We start from the raw sequence: 17365 nt of genomic DNA, 5'->3' as shown, positions 1-17365 counted from the left end.
GAAGGGACTACAGACAAAATGGGCGACTTTGTTTTATACTATGTAGTGATAATGACAAAAATAATGATTTCATTTTATGAAAGTGCTTTCTTTGTGCTTAACAACTATGGTATCCAACGAACGGAACATTGTTAATAAAAATATGCTATGCATAGCAGTCTGTCGGTTTAAAGACGAACTCAAAGTTTTCAAAATTATTTTATTAGTATTTCTCTTTTTGAAAATATATGTTAGAGTAAAACAAAGAACAAAATAAAGCCCAGCGACCCATTGTCTCCAAAATAAATTAGTACAACCTCCTTAAAGGATAACATTTCGTTTTAATTCTGTGTTTAGAATTCCAATGTGGAATTACCGTTCCTAATTCTCGAATGAAACAATCCAAAATATATATTTGTCACGCGAAACAGTCCCTTTATAACTAGCAATGTATTTAAACATTTGTCTTTTCTTTTATAGCGGATAATTTAAAAAAGGTTTGTAGTGTTATACAATTTCTTTTTGTATAAAACTGTCTAGAACCTGATTCATCGTTTCTATGTTAATCTAATAGCATCTTAAATAATATGGTTCTTATGTTGTTTTTTAAATCCACCGTTGACAGTGTATTCCGAGCATTTCATGCAAGTTTACCGACGTTTGACATCTAGCATAGTAAATAAAAGAGCATCTAAAAACATTTTTTGTTCGTAGGTATATCATAATAATTATGACAAAATATAATATTCATCGAATCAAAACAATTCGAAGGACACAATCATTAAAACGTCACCACAATATCAACATCAATACCGCACACGCTCATCAATCATTCATTACTCCCTAACTATTAATCTGGAGATCACGGCTGACTTATTAGTAGCTAATTATATTAGCTAGACTTGTATTTAGCCAGACATATCGGTGTACATAACGTTCGTTTTGACTAATGACATGTGCAAGGCAGGACAATCAACAGATGACAAGCAATTAATTGAATTAATTGCAGGCGTATTCCCGACAGAGAGTGTTGGACAGAGACCCTCGAATGAATCCTTGCCCAGTGTCCTAAATGACAGACCTCAAATGAATTGATTGGACACTTCACGTTATATATTTACTGCCTTTGAATTTATGGATTATTCTGTGGATGAATTGGCGGTATATAATTTATTAGTTATTTTACTACTTCATTAATCTGACCTTTATTCAGATTCTCTAATTTCTAGACATTGAACTTTGACATTTCTTAGCACTCAGTTAGGTCACTCTTTAGTGCAAGAATTATCCCTAATCCCTAAGTATCTTATTCTAATGTCTACGATTACTTTTAAAGACTTAGAATATGTAATCGTTAGTTTCTTTAAACAACCCAATACACAGTAAATATAAAAGCTTCAAAACCTCATACTAACATCAAAACTTCATTTGATTTTCCACTTATCTTCTAACTGCCTCAAAATAATGTCACGAACAAAATACAGTACACCCGATACTTTAAAATGGATTTTCTTCGGCTAATAGCATAATGGCGCAGTCGGTCTGGAATATAATACATATTGTTATTAACCCCGATTCCCTCGTCCCTACGAGAGGGCCGCAAAATTTTACCAGCCATGAGGTTATTGTTTTTGTACGGACATCGGATCCCTACAGGTAATTATGTATTAGAGATATGTATTCCCATATTCCCTTAGTGAAGTACATTAAGCGATCGAGGTGGTATTCCAGAATTAACTTTTTTTTTGGTACGAAAATTTGCTAAAAATAGCCAATATTTTTTGTGTAATCTATACCTGTGTTGCGGAAAAAGGTGTTGATAATTTTTTTTTTATTAAATTATTTTAACCTTGTATTTTTTTACCAGTGCCGTTCTATAGTGCTAAAAAACATCTTACAAAACTTCGCAAGTATCTTCACTTAAAATACATGTGTAGGTTAACAACAATAGGTGTTTTCAAAAATAGGCTCAGAAATTAGTAATTACTATTATGTAAACATTTCATTTATCTTGTTCATTGTTATGTTCTCAGTATAATAACGAATAGGTACACGTCAGCGCCCGCTCCCGCTCCGCTCATGCTTAAGGGCTTCGGTTGCGGAATTACAGTCAAAATCAATTATGTGGGCAGGTACTTATACCTGCCATTAAAAGCACTTTATCTCTTTAGGTATTCAGAGCGATGGGTCGGAAAAAAGAAAATTTCGAATTTATTTCAGGGCAAAAATGTTTAAGCTCACGTCTAAAGCCGGTGTAATAGATAAAATAGTGGCGCCGTATTTTTATAGTCACGTATAGAATCCTCTGATTTGGAATTAAAGTGGATATACTTTTATTTATCTTTACCTTTCTTTCTTTTTTATAATCCTTGGTTTTATAAAAAGGAAAATAGATGTTTAGAGACGGAGAAATATACGAGTAATATGAAATCTTTAGCGTCTGTCACTGCAAGATACAAATCATTATCGCAAGCTAAGATCCAACTAGTTATACCGTAACGAGGCGACCACAACCCCAGTACCTATCCGCAAGATCTCTCGAACGCTGTTCTAAGAAACTCTTCGACTTAAGTAGTATAATATCATAATCATTATCTAATTATACACGTAAGTTCGAGTATATAAAGTGGTTCTACGAAATACGGAAAAATGTGTTACGCACAATTTTATGATCAAAAGGGAAGTATGTTGTAAGTGCGATGAATACTCGTACAATGTTATACCAATGTGGCGGAAAATTAATAGTACTAATTAAATATTATAAGGATAGTTAGTTTTATGAACATACTTATGATTTTTACTACACAAAGGTAAGTTTGAATTCATATTATCTTGATATCCATTTTGTTGGTAACTATCTTTACCGGACAGTTCCTTCTTGTTAATACCCCCTTGCCCCTTTGATATACATTTTTAATAATATTATATAGTTTTAGTAATGGTATCTAAGATATAAAATCTAGATTATATGATTTTTTTTTTTTTATCTAGCCTGTTTCTGTGTCCCACTGCTGAGCAAAGGCCTCTCCCCTAGACTTCCAGACCCCTCGGTCACTTGCTGCTTCCGGCCAATCTTCCAGGAACGCGTCTATGTCGTCCTGCCATCTCCGTTTGGGCCTTCCCCGTTGCCGCCGACCATCTTGTGGCACCCACTTCGTATATATAGATTATATGATTATCAGAGAATTATTGAAGAACGATAAGAAATACGTAATTTGTTTCTAACTGCTAATATTAGTGTCCAATACACATCCTACAGAATGACAATTTACTTGAAATAACATAATTCTGTCCACACGGATGTTGAGAGCTACATATTGCCACGCTCGCCCCATATGCCAAAGACAGACGAACGTCAAACGCACAGAATCTCCTCATTCTGATATAATATCGTATTCCCTATCTGTATTCAATGCAAAGTGAAAAATATCAATATATTCAATGGACGCGATTGAAAATAAAAGGTTAGGATATATAATTTGTTTACCTGAAGTTTCGATCGAATATCAAATCATCATCTTTCAATCATCCACCGTGGTATTTTCAATGTATATTAATAAAGATAATATTTCTAAATTGAATTTTTTTGTAATACTACTATGCAACTTCAGTCCACGAGTTTCTCCATGTGTGAGAATTCTTTATTTTAAAAGTACCTGTAATGTGTTACTCTAGAAAGGAAATTTGCCGAAATTCATCTTTTATTTATTAAGTAGCTTTACTCCAAAGAGTGACTTACATACATACTATACTTTAGCCTTTATAAAATTGAGTACTAAGATTTTATAAAAATGCTTCAAGAACGCTTTTAATATCGGTAACAAATGCTTAAATTAATTTCACTATATTCTTCTAAAGTTTCTTATTTTAATTCGTTCATTGAATATTCCAATATAATGGACGGTTCAAATTAATTTATAGTCCCTCATTATAGTAATGAAATAAAAGAAAAAGTGTCGCAAGTTAAAATAATAGATTGTGAAAATATCTTTTGTTATGATTCTTCGTTAAATAGGCCATTTGTATAGATTACAGATTGCTGTAGAATGAAACTTTTTCATATTTTGAGTAATTTGCGTTTTGATGATATATGAAGTAGATATTATCTATTGTTAATAGGATTTAATGAAGAAATAATGAATATGGTAATTTTACTTATTATTTCACTAATTTCTTATGATTTGAAAATCATGTCTACTTTAATCACCAACAAAGTATTACCACACCAGCAACAAGCTTAACAAAACAAACAATACAAACACGCATTTAGAAAATTAACTAGACACAACAACGGCTTCACCCGAACCGAGCGAATAACTGAAATTAACCATAACACATGACGTTATTAACGTTATTAATAACCGTAAAACGATACTACACAATAACATTCAAGTGCGCTAATAGCACGTTAATCGCAACGACATCGGATATGCATTGTTTAGGTTGTCACATTGGAATAATGACGGCCAACAATACGGATATAAACTGGCTGTCAGCACCAATTACCTCAATTGTACCTAACTGGTAAACAATTACTGACACTATACTGCGCCCCGACTATGTTCTTGATTAAATGTTTGAAGAGACTTGCTCGGTTATGCCTATGTACGCTTAAGAATAGGCTTGGTATTCCCTAAGGGGTCGTAACGGTATTGTAGTCATATGATCAAGAAACGCAGATAGAGACATTCAGCCGGGACAAGTGTAGACGTCGGATGAACAATTCTGTTGCAGTCTGATATGATGGAATAAGATTTATGCCTCTAAAGCTGTAGTTTGTTATTTATTTTCAAGTCAAAATTTTTAATAAAAAATCTGATGATTAATATTGGTATGTCTCTTATCGAAATTATGCAATCCGATTTTTTATTTACCGATTGAAAATGCAGCACTTTGTTGTGAAGAGAATATTGATCAATCTCAGACTAGAATAAAATAATCTACAAAATAAGTAGTAAATATTTCGCTTTAGCTTAACAAATGATTACATTTAATTTACATTAAGCCTTTGTTTTAATAATAGAACATAATATAATCTATGTACTTAAACTGAATCACTTCGTCGTTATAGCCGCCCACTACTATTTAAAATTACTTGATTGCTTCGTTCAACTTTAAGCAATCTAGAAATTCTGATGTTACATAAACTAACTTTCACTTAGTTACATTAAATTTCCTTAGAAATGGATAATAATTGGTTCTTGAAACAGACAATGTGAAATGCACACAATATAAAATATGAATTGTGGCAGAAATATTTGTAATATATTTTACAGTTACTAATTGAATCTTTTACGTCGAAAACAGATTCATCTTTTGACCTGCACCTGTGCTTTTAAGCCCATCACATGTATGTAACCAAATTAAAAAACAGCGAAATAATCTCGAATATTTTGCTTGAAAAATGACACGACCGTAGGGGCAAGGACGGGAGTGTCAGTGTGCTATATTTAAAACAGCCAGCGTACAATCTGCGATTCAAATCAACTTTATCATCCGAGAAGGCAACAAAGCGTATGTACGCGCGACTCTCCAAGTTTTCCGGGCCTGTGTCACACCTGCTACTTTCCCACAAATTGTAACCGGTTTCAACTCGCAAGTCGCCCGTTCCCGCCAGCCAACTTGCCCTTCTTCTCTTCATAATTAATTCTTCATTCGAAACAACTTGGAGTTGGACAGAAGCGGGCCGCGTAAGCACTTAAATAGTCTAAATTGTGTCGGAGACGCGCCCATTTTTAATTAGTTCAAAAGAGCTCTTCAATTTTTAATGACCGTGTTTCCAAGTTTTGTTGTTAATTAAAGGTGTAATGAAGCCGCTTCTGGGTGGTGCCGGCCGCGATTGCAACCTCTAATTTTAATACAAACAACACCCTAGCAACTTATCGCCTGGAGCCACAAGTTCCCCAGAAAAGAGATCTTTAAGTGATTGGTGTTATTCTTGTAGAGAGAAATGATTATTGTTTAATGGCGTTCGATGTTTGCGAGAAACCTTTCTAAGGGCAAAGGTTCGTTGAAGAAAACGTCAGTGTTTAGGAGTTTTGACAGCCGATAGGATTTCTTTGATCCTTTTCACCGAAGACTACGCTGGTTGAAATACTTGTTACAGTTGTTTCCTACTCTCGCTTCTACTTTTTGCAAGAATAAATTTTCATACAACTAAAGAACTAACTTGAGATGATTGAAAACTTTGTTTGATCACTTATTTCATTGTTCATAGATAGAGTCTATATAAAAACCTGTCTGCCTCGCTTCCTTTATTCGAGAGCACTCACGAATATATACATAGGTATAACTAAGAAAAATATTTTTATCTTCTGAGATCCGACTATTTCACAATCACGGTTTAGAAATTACCTAACTTGTTTATAATCTTTGATCCCTATAGCAATCACATCTAAAAGTTAGCGACCGGGTTTATTCCTACTTCATAAATAATAAAGAAGTTGACCAAAAATCTAATTTAATTATTGCGGAATCTAATGCAATTCAAAATAAAATAGGGTACAAATGTCATACTAGGATTATTCAATTTTCAAACGAATACTTGAAAAGAAAACTTCTTTCAATTCACAAATACAAAATATATAAGTTGAAACAAAGCCACAACAGTTCCCAGTACGAGTCAGTTCCACTAACATTTGTAGTCCAAGTAAAAATAGATCTGAATCGATAGTAAACCGCCTTACATCTACTAAGTCTAATAACAATTCGCGACTGACTGTCCTGTCTATATTTAATAGAGACTTGGATCGATAGGTGATATGTAGGTTTAGAGGCACTACACTACAATTATCTACAAACGGCGTAGGAATAGGAATATAGAACCTTGTAATTAAACGTTTCTGTGTCCGTTGTATGTCGTTCTAGAAACGAATGTTAATTTCAATATGCATTTTCATAAGTATAGAGAATATTGGAACAAAGGTTACTTTAATATTATGCGGCATCTGTGTTGCTCGATATTAATTTTGAACAAACATATCATAGTCAGAATTTATAGAAAAAAGTGATCGAAGGTTCAAATACTGTAGTGTTTTCTTTGTATTATATATTTAACATAATTAATCACTTAAAGAATATTTTTGATATGTTACAGAAAACTTACGATGCCATCAAAAACATTCTGTAAAAACCTCAAGTCTCGCCGTAAAAAGTTGTGAGATCTATATAATACCAAGTCGATTAATCTATTTAGTCTCTACTTAAAGGACCTTCTGTCTTAAGTTATTACGTATGTTATTATCATGCCAATTTAAAAAAAATACCTTTAAAACAAATAGACCGACCTGGCCATCGCATGATTTGATTATTAGTATGTATCACACTACACAGCACGACGAGAAGTTAATGCTCCTGAAATGTTAATGGCGAATTTGTGTTTTCTTGCGATGACCAAGTCGATCTATTTGTTTTAAAGGAATTTTTTGTTTAAATTGGCATGGTGATAACATACGTAATAACTTAAGACAGAAGGTCCTTTAAGTAGAGACTAAATAGATTAATCGACTTGGTATTATATAGATCTCACAACTTTTTACGGCGAGACTTGAGGTTTTTACAGAATGTTTTTGATGGCATCTCACTTCTTTTTGTAGAGCGAACATTAGTCTGATTTGTATGGAAAGACGTTTTTTTTTCATAATTCAACATATTTTCCTATGGGAATAATGTTCAGTTTCATGGGCTAAACACCCTTATCCACCCTTTACCTCCTCCCGTTATGCCTCATATAGTACGTACCTATTTACACCTATTTATTTTATTTTCTACAGTAATAATCATTCATTAACTGCAAATGTAACCTTGTAATCTTATACATTCATATGGGATTACAAAGTTATTGTTGCAGTTGGTGTATTTAGAAAACTGGACCGAAATTACAAAATATTAAATTTTTCCTAGGATTAAAACACTAAACTCTACTTGTATTCTAAATTTTAAGCTTCTAAGTCTGCTAGAAGTACCTTAGACTTTTGATGATCGGTGAGTCAGTGAGTCAGTGAGTCAGTGAATCAGTGAGTGACAAAATTCAAAATTTTAACAAGTTGTCATTTTTAAACTACTGGTTCAAATTGACTGAAATTTTAAATATACCGTGTTTATACAATGACTGATTAGTTGCTGAAAATCCAGGCTTCTTGTTTTATCCACAACGAAATTATAGGGGTGTCAAAAATAGGCCGAATTGCTTCGAGAAAAGGATGTTACGACCGTGCCGCTTTTTTTTTGCTCGACTTGCGGGGGCACTTCCGTGCCCCCAGATTCTTATATAAGTATCAAATATGAATGAAAGACAATTGAAAGAGAGAATATAGTGCTCATAAGAAAAATTATGACTCTGGAACCGCTATTGTGATAAAATTGAGATATTTAATTAATTGGATATACCTAAAAATATTGAAGTGGTCCGAAAACTGAAAACTAATTGAAATGTTTCAAAGATGGATTTTCTTATTCTGACCCAGACCAATTAGTAGACGTCTTCAAATGTGTAGACAATCGATTTAGTTGACAAAGTCATCTCAGACAGATTTACTTCGGCAAAAAGTCAATCATTTAGCGTACTCTCGCACCGGCCATGGAAGGAAACAATGCGCATAATAATCAGACAATCTGAATGGCGACGCTAATTAGGTCTGACAGTGACAGAGCGAACAGTGTTTGCGTAGTGCAGCCCGCACTCATTGTTCCACAGTCATTGTGCCGCTCGCTTTGTCGTACTCGGAATACACTGTTGGTTACTATTGACTGTTTAGTTGCGGATTTGTTTGTGGGGATTAAAGTTTTTCGTGCAATGTATGATGAAAGTTTTCGGAGACGAAAAACTCCCTGTATTACAAACGACATCGTAACATATCGCCTTTCCTGATATTTGATTTCATCAGCCACAAAAATTAATTCGCCGTTAACACCCGTAATGTAACTAACATGCGAATAAAATAATGAAGATAAACCAATATTATTCGTAGGCGTCACTGCCACCCACACCAAGCTCGAGCGACAATCGTGCGCGGAAAATTGTGACATATTTCTATTAAGTTTAGAGATTATAATCGCTGAGCTTTTATTTGGTAGATGGCACATTTATGTTTGTATGTGTGTAATGTTCACCGCTTAGTGTAACTCTGTCAGTGTCAGGCCTAATTAGAGCCATTGAAATTGGCTGATTAATATGCGTAATGCCAACGTGGTGTATGTGCCGATGCTCCATTGTGGAAGCGGCCGAGTGAATTATGCACACGAAGTGAAATGACGTGATTATATCCGATATTATCGTTACATATTGTCGACGCATAATTATAAAGTGTGACGCGATTATCGGACAGAAATTGTCGTTCAAACTTCAAGTGGTTGAACGGCGATCAAGTTGAAATTTATTGGCTGTTAAAAATGAATTTTGCGGAGTTTAATTGATGTCCCCATAATCGTGCTTTATGGCTGCGGTAATCTGTAATCTTGATATACATTATTTATCCCGTATGAAGTTATAAAAATCTGATAATAAACGTATTCGAAAATTTGCACATTTCATTTCTACAAAGTCTAAAGAACAACGACCAATTAAACAAAATTCAAAATTATTCCACTTAGTACACACAACAAAACACACGCGAGCCCATTCTTAGCCATTTTAAACCCGCATCAAGCTGACACGACCCAAGTTAAAACGGTGGCCAAAAACGGAGAGTCCACACGTCAAACTAATCCAAATATTACAAACGCCTGAGCGTCGCGAGTGGCGAACAATAGGATAACCATCTGTCATCCGGACGTAACGAACTTAAACTGTGCCTACAACAATGCTACAGCGCTGTCGGGAGCAGACCTCGCACACGGATTGATTTGTCAGCGCTATTGTTCATTCTACTGTTACATTCATACTTTTAATTGTTTACATTACTTTTCGGGGATCGGTTTTATTTTTTGGTGGCAACGGGAAATTGCTTCTGTGCTGCGTATAAAGCCTACACGGAGAACTGAAAATGTTTTCACATCTGAATTTTAACGTAGTGCAATTTTTTAATTTCGATTTCTGTACCACGGCATGAGTTACAAAGGATGAAATTGAAAAATTCAATACTCACTAGACTGACAATATTATGATTTATTTTCTGTAAATAAGTTAAAACCTTAACTTACTTTAATCAAAACGAACCAAATCATGTACATTTAGGTATTCCGGGTTCGTGTCGCATTTTTTAACTCTAACTTGGATTATTTACTAGACAGTGGTAGTTTAGTTACATTCAAAAAAGAACAATATATCAAAAGTTACATATGCTGTACCTATGTAAACTAAAACCAATTATAAAGCTGTAAGCATGTAATAAACACTTAGTACATATTAGGCGATAGATTTCACCTGTCACTACGTAAGCAATATCGCAGACATTAATCCACCGAATGATATCGACGCATATAACATATCGACACGTCTTGTTAATGACGCTAATTGTTCGGGTTCACCCTACAAGTAAACACTTTGTAGAGAATGATAAAATTTGCAGAATATTAGAATCGTTTGTTGATAAATCTTTACGAAATTATTAAATTTAGGTGACTATTTTCTACTTGTAAATATAAAATTAGAACAATATGAATTAGAGGATTTAGAAGGATTCAAGTAGGTACCTAATTTTTGGCTGGTTAAAAACTTTGTATGTGTTCCAAATGTGCTTTGCCGTTTTGAGTTTACAGACGGTATGTAAACTATCATCATAACGATCAGTAAATATTTTTTTGTTTCCGGAAATAGATTTTAGGTACTACTATATAATATACACACTAGGATTCGTTAAATAAAGAACAGTAATAATGCGAGACAGTAGTAAGTTGGTATACATAGTGTTAATAATATATGTTCATATAGTGAGTAAGTATAAATAAAGAACAATAAAGTAAAAATATGCCTACAGTGCTGATTCAAAATAAATTACCGACATTACATTATCATCATTGTCGTAAAATGCATAAAAACTGGCCAATGGACATTATTTATGGAAATAAAAAAGGACAGTTTAACTGGCGTATAAATTACGACCGTAAAACAGCTAACTTGGTTAAAATTAAAACATAAGTAACAATATTATTATAGTTAACACTTAACGTGATTGAATTTTTTGAAGCAGAAACTAAAATATATGGTTTCTGGATACAGATAAAGCGTATTTTCTCATTTTGCTGATAGCTTCGTATATTTTTTGTGTTAATGCATTGCATATAACACTTGTTTCAAACTAAAACTCAACTGCTGCTTTGACTACAAACAACTATAAGACACTACTGATCACAATCAAAAATTCCAATTAGTACAATTTTGTATTCATTTTTTAAATTAGGATTATACAATTTGATGGCGCAGGGGTAACGCTACTACCAGTGTACCGGGAGGTCGTGGGTACAATTGCCACACGGAACACGTATTAGTGCGATCCACAAATAGTAGTTTCGGGTCTTGTTGTACTTTGTAACCGTTATTCGTATATTAGTAAGAAGTCCCCGCAACACAAGAGAATGCTTAGTCTTTTTTTAAAAGAAAAAAAAATGTTGTTTAACACAAACAGCTATTTTATCTACAAGAAAACTAAAACACTTTTCCACAGACGAAAAATGAACAAAACTGAATGCTTTCCACAGATTGCATCCACTTAAGAAACACGCTGAACATGGAAGAAATTGATCGACTAAACTAACCACTAAATGTGCAAAGTAAAAGTTTTAACAACTCAAACATTACAGCCATCATAACTGATGCCCCGAGAAAATTACCACTTTTTGTTGATAAATGTTCTCTCCCTCGCTCGCTGCTGTTTATGTGGCCATTAACATGAAATACTCACTTATTAATAATGAGTAATCTATACTTATTACGTATATAATAATGAAAAACTGAAGAGTTTGTTTTTTTGTTGTTTTTAACGTGCTAATCTCAGGAACTACTGATTCGAATTGAAAAAATATTTTTTGTGTTCAAAAGTCTATTAAATGAAAACGGCCATATAATACTACGCTATGACTAATAGGAGTGGAGTAGCAATAAAAAAAGTAAGGAATAAACGTTCAAGCAGACGAAGTCGCGGACGTGTGCTAGTATGTTATAATTACAATTATTGTAACGTCTAGAATGTTGGTAATGTTTTGCTGATAAAATGGCGAATGTCGCGCGACACGTGTGCCACAATAAATGTGAACAGTTTAGTTTCATTAATAACGACAATGTTTTAGTTGAGGCTGTAATGTTCTGTTGTTTATGTACGTCGTTTGTGTTATGTATTTACTGTTTGTTGATAGAAACGCATGGAAGAGCTTTACGTGTTATAATTAATATTGTTAGTGGAATGTATGCAAGGTTTTCCACGTTTTGGGAAATTTATTTTACTGCTAAGTATCTAATGTACTGTCTACTATAACATCATAATAAAAATGTCTGTTTTTAATCTGTAACGAATTGTAATCCTACCAATTCAATAACTGCTCTACACTTAATACTTAACATCGATAAAAATTCTTACCTACTTGAATGTCATTCAGGTTTCACATTTTGTTTACAGTTTTATACAAGTTCAGCGGGCCAAATATATCTCCAAACTGCATCCAATAAACACACCATTATTTAAAATATCACTCATACAATTTTCTTATACAAAATAAAGCACAACGCGCAGCGTCCGCCACAAAGCTAGAACGCAGCCAATTAAAGGGACGATTATAACTGGCGCTTTGTCAACTTTGCCATACCAAAAACCGCTCACAGATCGTTAGGCACACCAAAATATTGAACGGCCGGCTAGTATCACCTTTTAGAGGCCCTAGTTGAGCTGCCGTCCATCCGACAGCCATACTAATCGGATTACTATGCGTCCACCATCACAGTGGATGTCAACATCAAAGGTGTATTGGTCGCTACTTCACAATCGGTGCGTCAATGCCCAGCTTTATATAGTTCCGTGTGTAACTCACGTTGTTACATATTTTTTGCATTTTAAAATCTATTTTTTTTGACCTTTTTCACAAACTTCCATGGTCTATTCTGTCGTGCAGAAAGTAATGAATTTCATTTCTCAAATGATAATGCAAAAATATCTGCTTTTTGTAATTAAAAATCTTCATTCTCCATCTTATAAAAGCAAAAACAAGGCTTGCTTCACAATATCCCCTTAGTACGGTTTCCTACGCGTACTCCAGTCTCTATGAACTTACGATGGATTTATTCAATTATATAGTTCTTTGTGTCTGCATCTGGTATAAGCATTAACGGCCTAATTAGCATAGCGACGGCGCGTTCCCCTCCTACGAGGGTAGGGGATTCGATTCCCGCATTGGGACGTATATGGTTATAGATTTGTATCAAGTCTGGATGTTTGTTGAAATTGATTTGTGTTTGTAAAAGCTTCCGCCAGACAGGAATGCAAGGGGTGCACCCACGTTTGATATTGTACCAATATTAGATATACACCTATCATTCTGAAGGGGAAAGTTCGTAGGTACCGTAGGCACCGCTTTTATTTGCCGATGAAGTTTCAATTAATTTAATTGCAAATCATCACGCATCGTCTGTTCGGTAGAGCTCTACACTATAATTCTAGTTTCTAACTTTTATTGATATGCAACTTTAATATTTTTTGGTATAGTTTTAGGGAGGGCAACTTAAAACTTTATGAAATCTTAGGAAAATAATATAATTGTGAAGATGTAATTTTACAAAATAATTATAGCTCATAGATTTTTTTCTAGAAACATTGGCATTTAGATAACTTATCAGTATCGAGTGACCTCAGTTCTCTTCCACCGGGACCAAAAAGACCTCTAAAAAATATAGGTTACTATTGTGTCTGAGAAACAAAACTATAATATTATTATTATACAGTTCGTCCTTCACAGTACATTCTGAGTGTTCATTTACAGTCTATTTCGATGTAGCGCGATAGTCCAATAACTAGTTGCTGTATGCCATTAAAATCCTTAAACGCGGGCGATAACATGTAAAGTATGTAGTTCAAATGGTGCCAAATACCCTCGTTGATAGCGCTCACAGACTAAAATTGGACTGTTAAGGAAAAACGCGTGATATCACTGTACCAATGAAAATAGTTATACTGTAGTTTACTCATTTGATGTTATTATTTTATAGGGGCTTGATAGTTTTGACATTACGAGCTAGTATCAAATGTCGAGATTTTTTTAAGAAAATTTATCAGTTGATAGACTTGTGCTAAAAGTAACTCTTGTTAAAGTCATTTAAAATCTAGATATAATAATGGGTGGATCAACCTTAATGCTAGATTTATTTTGAGATAATTTTAATCCGATTTTAAAATCGTGGTTTGATCGTACTTCTATAAGTCGGTTCGTAGATTTTCTTTTCGACTTATACAACGAAAGCCCAAGGTTACTTTGACAGACAGAAATATATTTCTACAAATATTTCATGTGTGAAACATAAATATATACTTATTTTAACAAATTGGACTCAGTAGTTGAGCCAGTTCTTTCAATCAAGCAAGCAATTTATTTAAGTGTATCATAAATGTTGGTTTCAAATCGGTAGAGCTATTATACCAACACCGATCTAGAATATCACCCCAATAATTAATGAATGGGTACACACAGAGATACAACTAATGACTTGAAAAGTACAACGTGACTTATTTTACACCTTATACAGTTGTAATAAAGTACATATTTGTTTAAGGAATCTTTGACAGATGGTAAAATCAGTTGTGGCGTAAATCGTAAGTAGTGGAAACGTCGGGTATTGTGGGCGAATACCTTACAGTAATTATTATAAATAAATGTGCTAACTTTTGAAAGTTGCTCCATTTATTACATGTCAATACAATGTTATACGAAATAGTCTATATTATTAACGATTGTTATCGGTACAAATCTTGATTTGTTGCTTAATAATACAAGTATGGTGTGGAAAAGTACTGGGTTATAGCCTTCGACTGCTGTAGTAATCAGCATATTTAGTAGTTTATTTGAGGTCATGTAGTCGGGAATTTTAGAATAAGATTTTTTTAATTCTGTGTAATAGAGATAAACCTGTTTCAAAAAAACAGTAACAGTAATTAACCGAATACAAATATGAACACAAGATATGATAACTAAACTAAAAATGAAAAGTAAACTCCCAGAAAAAAGCCAGTATAATATAGAGAGCCTAGTTAAAAGGCGTGCTTCCCTCCCAAAATAATTCCGTTTTAAAATCCTACATAATAGAATAGTTTTACCACAAAACATATTTAAAATACGTACCACAATTTCAGCGGCAAGCACCTACAAATTCTGTTGAAACCGTCCAAACTTTTTAACCATGAAACCTTACACGTAAAGTGTTCAACTATTTTACGTGAAGCGTGTCAGGCCATGAGCGCTGAAGAATATTAGCGTTAAAATTTATGCTTTTAACACCATCGATTATTCAGTGTGTATGTACAACATATTCGTTGAGGAACTCAGACAAGGCTTGTTCATTTACATGTTAATGGGTCGCGGGAAGGCTTTCGAGAACATTCTAGTACCTTCTAGTCGCAGATAGTGCGAACACTCTTTGTCTCGACGGAGGTTAATCACTCTATTGTTGTACAATGTTGTGGTTTTTTGAGTGAAATTTTACGTTACGTAACGGTGTTATGCTAAGAGTTGTGTATAAGGGTATTTTACTTAGCTTGTGTGTTATTCGGAGTGGTATTATGTGGACCTTGCTCTCAATTCTGAGATTTCCCTGATAGTACAAGCTTTGCCACACATTTTTTCCAGCCAGGACTCAAACTTATTACTTGTAGTACAAGTCAAAGAGACAAATTTTCTTGTCTACGTGTAAGTATTTTTAAATTAACATACTAAGAGCTCCATAGAAAATGTAAAAGAATTATGATATAGTGTGCAAGAGTCCATTAAATTTTTATTTGTTTTCCATGACTATTTTATTTGGTGCTTCGCGCTTCAGGGAGTTGAATTTCACAAGCAATTTGGACTTACTCGTCCACTATAAAAATGTTTAACCTTTATCCTTTAGTCGTAATATTGGCAAAGCACTGAGCATTACTTTATTACTGCTACTTCTCACGAGATTCGAAGCCTTAGAAAGGCAAGTTGTAAAGTTGAGAGGAATCCGTTAATTGAATTATAAAACACTGTCACAATATACATTTTATGAAACAAACATTTATTAAATGTTTCACAAATTGTAAAATTGTATCGAACGTCCAAAATAAACACCTATTTTCTCATTAGAGATAACATTTTAAGCGGTTTATATGTAATACACCTACGTGTAAAACGTCATGCAGAAAAATATAGCCTTTATACGTAATCAAATAAAAAACTCAAACAAACCGTCACAACTTTTAGCATGTCACAAAAGTCAACCTTTATAACCTGCCAACATTCATACCGCCATCAAGAGAGCTATAAATAAAATAAAAAAACAATCGCACAATCCTCGAGTCACTCAGCTCACTCAAATTACAACTCACTTCCGAAACATTGAAATTCGCATTTCCACGTTCATTTCGCATTAACCACATCATAATAATATTTTTCTTATATCGTTAGGGGAAAAGAAAGCCTCTAAACATCGGGAGAGCACCGCAAATCGCTTTATCAGCCTCGAGACTCTAAAAAAAACAACTTTACCTCCTTATATCAAGTAAAGATAACAGAAACAGTAAAATACCATAAAAATAAATACGCTACGTACGAATACATTTTGCGATAATAATTCATTTTTATTGTATCTTACACGCTGTTTGCTATATTTATTGTTCATCTTTGTAGCACTCCACCTGTATAAAATATAATGTACAGGGTGCAGTTAATAGGTCATATTTTCACACCGATTGCCACCGACGCTAGTTTGCGCCTACGTTAAAAAGGATATTAATGTAACTATTATTGTTAGGAGAAGGTAATGTTGTGCTTTATGAAACCTGTTTCGTGTTTTTGGAGATTGTAAGTGAAATATCTGGCCTGTCAACACACGCAATATGTAATAAATTGTATCGGCGTAATGGGTAAACTAATAACGTAAGTAATTTATAGTTCTTGTAATTGGCAATTATACCTGTATTAAGCAAAGAAAACTGTAATAAGTAGACCATAAACTACCAATTAAATACTAAGGGTACACCACTTCTCGCATAGCATTATTTTAAACGCAATTTCATAATTGCTGCAGTATAAAATTTGCATTCTTGTTATTTTAAGATTTCCATACATTTTCATCCACTCAAAACAGGATCACGAACTTTCCAAACAATATAATCGATCTCATCCAAATATCAAACTTTCGTCAGTGTTAACGGTTTGAAATTACATATAAATTATTTCATTGAACATAAGTTAAAGGAACTGCTGAATATCCAAAGGTTTCCTTGCCACT

Source organism: Anticarsia gemmatalis, chromosome 4 (assembly GCF_050436995.1).
Source record: "Anticarsia gemmatalis isolate Benzon Research Colony breed Stoneville strain chromosome 4, ilAntGemm2 primary, whole genome shotgun sequence".
Taxonomy (NCBI): Eukaryota; Metazoa; Arthropoda; class Insecta; order Lepidoptera; family Erebidae; genus Anticarsia; species Anticarsia gemmatalis.
Note: the sequence above shows the minus strand (reverse complement) of the source record.